This window comes from Monopterus albus, unplaced genomic scaffold (assembly GCF_001952655.1).
Source record: "Monopterus albus unplaced genomic scaffold, M_albus_1.0 scaffold155.1, whole genome shotgun sequence".
Classification (NCBI taxonomy): Eukaryota; Metazoa; Chordata; class Actinopteri; order Synbranchiformes; family Synbranchidae; genus Monopterus; species Monopterus albus.
This window is the reverse complement of record NW_018128035.1, coordinates 788,005-795,177: the sequence shown is the minus strand read 5'-3', so window position 1 is coordinate 795,177 and position 7,173 is coordinate 788,005. Positions and strand designations below refer to the sequence as shown.

General features: G+C 44.3%; 1 protein-coding gene across 1 annotated transcript in view; it reads left to right on the top strand.

Annotated features, from left to right (window-relative positions):
• The window catches only part of elk1 (ETS transcription factor ELK1), a 22,660-nt gene extending 19,084 nt beyond the window's left edge, over nt 1–3,576 (top strand). Inside the window, exons 11-12 of the transcript XR_002276130.1 lie at nt 2,056–2,107; nt 2,870–3,576. The gene's annotated coding sequence lies outside the window, so the exon portion shown is untranslated. The remainder of the gene's footprint in view (nt 1–2,055; nt 2,108–2,869) is intronic.
• Nucleotides 3,577–7,173: the final 3,597 nt, after the last annotated feature.

Sequence of the window (7,173 nt, the reverse complement as noted above, 5' to 3'; positions counted from 1 at the left end):
CCGTGAGGGTATGGGCAAACGCTCCCCCAGTTAGGTTATGGACAAACGCTCCCCCAGTTAGGTTATGGACAGATGCTCCCCCAGTTAGGTTATGGACAAACGCTCCCCCAGTAGGTTATGGACAAACGCTCCCCCAGTTAGGTTATGGACAAACGCTCCCCCAGTTAGGTTATGGACAAACGCTCCCCCAGTTAGGTTATGGACAGATGCTCCCCCAGTTAGGTTATGGACAGACGCTCCCCCAGTAGGTTATGGACAAACGCTCCCCCAGTTAGGTTATGGACAAACGCTCCCCCAGTTAGGTTATGGACAAACGCTCCCCCAGTTAGGTTATGGACAAACGCTCCCCCAGTTAGGTTATCGACAGACGCTTGTTTTCCGGGGATGCTGAAGGCTCATTAAAAAAAAAAAAAAAACATCAATTCCATTCTTGCAGCTAAACTCGGTTCAGACTGAGTCAATGGAAACAGGCCGAGTTTCCCACATTTGGAGCCTCAGATGCTTCTCATGCTGGCGCCCTTCTCCTAGCGTTGCCTGATATAATTGATCATTCATTGAGGTCAAGACCTTCTGTAATTTGCTTTTGTCAGATATAACCCGCACTAAAACTGACACTTTCATAAATGAAATCTGTTTCTCACAAAACCTTTGTTTGACAGTTGTGTGAGTGTCATTTCCTTCATGCAAGATTTCTTGTACCCGGATGAAGAGCTTCGTTTACACTGGGTTTGCGTGTAAAGGAGAGGCCGCCATCTTGTTTCCTGGTCTGTGAGGAATGTGATTCAGCAGCAATAGAAACGAGTATCGGCGCTGCCGTGACAACAAGTGGCACAGCATTTTCTATGTTTGGTATTCCAGCAAACAAGGGTTTGACTGAGTTTGCTCGTCTCCGGGTCACGGACGGAGGCGGCATCATCATCAAAGGTGTTCACTCACAGTTGGCAGGTGTTTGTCCTGCCCGGCTCACAGGTGACGCTCGCAGTGAGAAAAGGCGACCACGTGTTGTAAATCACAGGAGAGCCGGGTCCCAGAGGCTGCGTCCACATCTCAGGCCTCCATGTTCTCATGTTTCAGTCAGATCTGGTGTGTGTGTGCATCCGGTGTGAACACCGCTGAGCTCCAGATCTGGTCTGAGAACAACTGGGATGTGGACACGGATATGCTCACTCGGCCGCAATGTGAGTTTCAGTTCATGGGCGTCTTCACTTTTGTTTTCTGAGTTCAGTCTCTACGTGGATAAAGGCTGATCACAGTCTGCTTTTGTCTGGAGCTCTCAGTCTGACCAGCTGTCGCCGGCTCAGTGGTGACGACTCCAGTTAATCTTAACTGTACAGCGCAAACACTTTTAGGAACGTCTGAAATTAATTAGAAATATCTCTTCTTCTCTTGTCCAGCTGGTGGCGCTCTGACTGCTTAGCCTGAGCACAAACCTTTGGCCCTGTACTGTGTTGTATCAAAACAGTGCAGACACCAGTTGCCACAGACTGCAGTGTCTTTGTAACGGTCCCATAATCCTTTGCAGCATGATGAAATCGGACAGAAAGCTCTGGGAACAGGTGACTGACACGTCTCCGTCTCTCTGGCCGGACCTATAAGCAGCAGGTTTATGGAGATCTTTCCTGTACATAATTGAAATATTACATGAGCATATAAATCTATATATTCTGTACGTGTGACGGGCCTGGCCAGTGTTCATGATGTGTTGTTTCTGTGGCCTATTGTCACTGTCAGATCCTGTGGTCCCGCCCTTCCTTGGCTGTGATTGGCCAAGGAGTTTATTGTTGCTAAGGGGTGGGACCTTCTTTTATTTTTCTGAGACAGATATACTTGTTCCTCATTTACTAGAAAAAATATGGGCAAGCTATTTTTTATGGACTTGAGTTTCTGTTGGTGTACATGTCCTACAGATGATTCACCTTGTTTTCTACGAGCTAACACTGGGAGGATGTAATAAACCTATTTTGTTCTGTACGGTTTGTTCAGTCTCATCATTGAGGTTCATCAGTGTATGTGCACAGAAGCTTTTTACCTTCACCGTCACTTTTCTGTTCATAGGGGCATAAATTCATTAAGTGAAGAGATGGGACCTTGACATAACATTAAAATGGTGAGTAAACTCAAACATGCTACTGAAATTTCACCTGTGCAACCTGTCAGCTCACCGAGTCAGTCCGTCTCAGAAGGTGTGTATTATTTCTCTACAAGATGTACGGTGATGTTTATGTGGCTTGGTACTGTTGTAGCAGATGTTTGGGCTAATTTCACATTGGTATGATATCCTGTCACTTTTTAAAATGCTTTTGCGTAGTGACTGCATGAGTACACAGGTACCTTTACACACACACAGTTTGTGGTCAGATTTAGGCCCTAAAAGTAGATGTTACAGTCGGGCGCTTGGAGTACAGGCTTAGAATTAGGTATCAAACTACATGGTTGGGATTTGGGTTAAAAACGCTTACTGATTAAAAATCACATGGAACTCTGGACTCGAACACCTCTCTCCTGTGGGAAAAGTGTTTGTCTGACCCACTGGTCCACCCTGATGCTGACTTTCTCCCTTTGTGTACTACGACACTAAAAGCCTTGAGCTGTTCCTCTGAGCGTTGAACGCTGTTCTCGACAGAGGACCCTGGCCATGTCAAGTGGATGTCAGAGGTACTTGACAGTGCTTCGGTATTCGACACGCCGGGTTTGACAGTGTTGGATGTTTATGTGAGAAGTGTGTCATCCCCTGCAGCAGACACATAAACATTCAGGAACACTGGTTGGCTGGTGTGACCTTTAATGGTAGTCGCTGATCAGAACCTTTGCTAGCATCTCTGGTCAGATGTAGAAGCAGGTGTGTGTGTGTGTGTGTGTGTTTTTTCAGATGCTGTGTGCTGACTCAGCGGGGATGACCTGATACCTGATCAGTGACACAGCCTGTCACCATGACAACCTCACAGCCAGCAGTGATGATTGGATTTCTCCATGAGCTGAAAGGAATCTGCTGACAGAGACATCAACAGGGACCTGCAGGCACTTGCTTTATTGGTTTACTGGAATTTGTCTGAACTCATTTCTGCTTTAAGTGAAGTGTATAACGTGATGAAAGAGGATGAGAGGAGACAGAAGAGGAGGGGAAACGGGGAGGTGAAAGAAGTGAGGTGGCTGGCGTTAGCAGGTAACTGGCTGGGGGTCATCTAAACGGATTCATACTGTCGCCACTTACTGTAGTCGTGGTCAGGGGCGGATCTAGAACTTTTTGGACAGGGGGGGCACTTTGGGCACAGACTCGAAGAGGGGTGGCACATTTGAAATACATGTAAAAGGTAAATACAACGCCCAGTTCTTTGAAATAATAAACCAGATATTTTTAATGATCAAATTGTTTAATTTGTGTAAACATGAGACACACATGGTGCTTTCTTCTGCTAGCTTTGGGTTTGCTCCTTTACTCCCGGCCTGGCACATCGCTGCTGCCCAGTGGTGTGTCTCCGCCCACAGAGGTGAATCGTGCCAAGTACTCCACAACAACACAGTCGGAGAATTAAATGCAAATATGCTGTGTGCATGATGTAAAATAAAACTATAAAGCACCAAAAAACAGTAGTTGTATTTAAGACAATTGATCATTGTTTTTCATTTTTCATTCATCAGTAATGACAACAATCATATTTGACTCTGGCAGGAGTGGCCAATCAGATTCTGGGGGTGGCCAGTGCCACCCTGGCCACCCCCTGGCTCTGCCTGTGGCGCCAGTGGAACAAGTATTTTCATTGTTTTGTGAAGGAAAAGTAGTAATGCAGCCTGGGCCAGAGCCTCTGTTTGAGGTGACCTGGGCCAGAGCCTCTGTTTGAGGTGACCTGTAACATTTGTTTTTGGGAAGTCAATCAAATGGCTTGAAAATACTACAACAGACACAGCTACTGCAAAGATGCAAAATTACCTAGTCAAAAAAAATAACTCCAAAGACAACAACACAACTACAAAGATCAACAAAAATATGAGAAAGACGCAAAACAATTACAGACACCAAAGTACTATGAAGGTTCAGATGTTGTGTTAATGACTCCTGTGTTCATGCATCAGCAGCATTTAAAGTTTAGCATGTAGGTTTAGGATATTACTGTGTTATAGTTCAAAAAATGCTGTTTTCAGTAAGATATTACTACAAACTGTAGCTGTCACTTATGTAGTGCAGTGAAAGTATTTTCCTACGACAGGAAGGAGCAGATCATGGAAACGGGTGACAAGCCTTCACACCTGCTGTACAGAGGCTGAGTAAATGAATGGGTGTTGGTTTGCACCAGAACCAGTACAAACTGTGTGCAGACTGGTTCTGGTGCAAACCAGAACCAGTCTGCACACAGTTTGTACTGGGCTGCTTTAGGGTTTCCTCTGCCAAGCTGTGATTGGACGACGGGTTTACAGGGCGGTTCAGAGTTCATTTCAATGTCTAGCACCTGGGGTGTAGTTCAGGGACTCTGGGACAACAGAGAGATGTTACATCCTGGTAATTGAGCTGTAAGTATCCCACAATGCAAAGTTGTTTGGCCATCTCCCTCCACCCCACCACACACACACACACACACACTCCTGATGGGAGTTAATGTTTACTTCAGTGTTAATCCAAACTCATCTGAATTTCAGAGGAAGCAGGATGCGTGTGTTCGCTCAGTGGGATTTCACACAGGTGGCAAGTGATGCACTGAGGTGGCTCTGGCACATCATGTAGTACATCCTGATCAGTGCCACATTTACTTCCTGTGATGAAATACCACTCACAACAGGCTTTCCCCCCAAAACCTCCAGGAACTTTAATTTCTCAACAGCTAATATCCAGGAACATTCCTGGGGCTGAAGCGTCCTTTAGCACAGGACACTGTGGTTTGTGGTTCCAGAACAGGAGCAAAGGGAAGGTTCAACACATCTGTCACTGATGACTTGATGATGTGCGACTAAAACTTGGGCTTTGTCTTTGGTCCATCTGTTAGTAAATCCCTGAGACTCTGTCCTGATTGGTGTTGGTCTCAGGGAAATACTCAAAGTACAAAGACCTTAAATTTGATCTTAAGTAACAGCACTTGGTTAAATGTACTTAGTTACTCTCCACATCTGATTCAAAACCTCTCTTCATCGTCACTTTCTTCATTTGCATCATCATCTCTACTCAGTGTGGTCATCCTCATCTTCATCACTCATACTGTAACTCTGACTCAGACTTCCTGGTTATAGTGACATCACTGATGATGTCAGCAGCTGTCTCAAATTACACTGTTTCTTTTTTTTATTGAAACAAAGTAACACAAAACAAGTCCGGACATGGCAGACAAGACAACGGATACGAGACTTTCCAAAAAGATGTAGAGTGTTTTACAAGATCGTGGTGTGTGAGGCTGTGAAGTGTGGGTATTTCCAACTTATGCAGTCTATGAAATGCAAGAAAGGGAAAAGGAGGGAAAGTAAATAAACTACCAATAACAATGATGATAACCGTACTACCAATAAAATCAGCTTGTTCCATTTCTAGAGGTTGGTGGGAATGTGCATGGCCTCAGCCCCAGGTGTTTGGTTCAAGTTGAAATGTGTTAAAAATGGTTCCATGTGTCATAAAAAGCTGATAAACTGTTCTTGTGAGTGGATCCCATTTTCTGTCAGAAGGTTGGTCCAGTGGTTTATGTGTAGTGATTTTTATTTTTTATTTCCAGTTTTGAAAGATTGTTTTCTTGGTAGTAGCTAGAGAAATGAGGAGTGTGTTTTTATATTTGATTGGTAGGTGGTCGATTTCTATGATATTACTGAGTAAGCAAAGTGATGGAGAAGGAGGGATTCTACATCATGTTGGAGAGTTTCTCTGTCATCCAGAGGGAAGGAACTGGTTGGCAGGTCCAAGTAGCATGAAAGTAACTGTCGGTACAACCTAGAGTGCATTGTGAGCAGATGTCTGTGTCGGTAAAACCCATTTTGAACATTTTACTTTGTGTAATATGGGTCCTGTAAATAGTCTTGTATTGTATAAGTTGATAAGAGATTATGAAAATTACAGATTCCAAGAAAATAATATCCAAGCTATATACGTAAACTCGTATCAAGTACATGAAAATGATTTAACTCTCCCCCTCAGCTCCGACTTCTGAACTTGCAATAACATCTTTTCTATTACACTGTTTCTTCTTCTCTTGTTATGTCCTCGTCCTGTCTGCCGCATTAATCTGATGTGATATTTCTGATCAGTTTGTTTTCAGCTGAAACTAAGTTTATCAGATTACGTCACTTCTGCTTTCAGCCAATCAGATTCTTTGTCTTTTCTTCCTCTTTCTAGAAATGTGGCAAGGTTCAGAAATGTTGTCAGGACCGGCTGGATGTAACTTTATTTGCAAACACAGCAGAAAAATAAACGTGACATTTTTTTAAATCCACATTAGGACTTAATTCGCATTAGAGTTGTAACTAGTGTTTACAAACTGCAGGAGATTATGGCTAAACACAACCTTGTAAACGGGTGTCGATTAAAGTGAGACCACTTTGAGACGTTCTGACTGGCTGAGGTCAGGGGGTCAGGTCACTCCACTTGGCTCTGTGGCCTTGTCTCCTGAAACACGGTGTCCTCTTCTATCGGCTTCTTTCTTAGTGTGTGGTGTTATTCTTTTTTTTCAAGTTGTCCTGTGCTGTTCTCTGTAGAGCCCAATGACTTTTCAGAACACAGAAATGAAATCTAACCGGGAACGATTAGACCAGTTCACCTCCATGACCAGGTTGAAGTATCAGGTGTGTGTGCACTGTCTGTTTTGAAGGCGGTGACAAGCTGCTGTGTCCAGCGCTTGGCCATAAATGTCACATCTGACTGCCACTGTCACTATATTACCGACATTGTATATACAGTTTATTTCTGAGGAGATGTGAAGAACTGGGGTTAATGCCCCGTGCCCCAGGTTTTTGCCCACTCAGGTGATCAGTTATGACGCCTTATAGTTAAGACAGCTCTTGCCTTTGGTACTTGAGCTATAGTTTGATGTGTGTACTTTCCCCAAATAGCATTATGAGTACAAAGATTGTGGTGTGAGGCCGGGAGGACGCAGAGGGCGAGAGAAGAAGAAATTAAGTAGAAGAAGAAGGAGGAGCGGGACGAAGGCTCGGAGTCACCGGGAGAAACTGGAGCATTACGTCATGTTAACAGCCCCCCACCCCCCC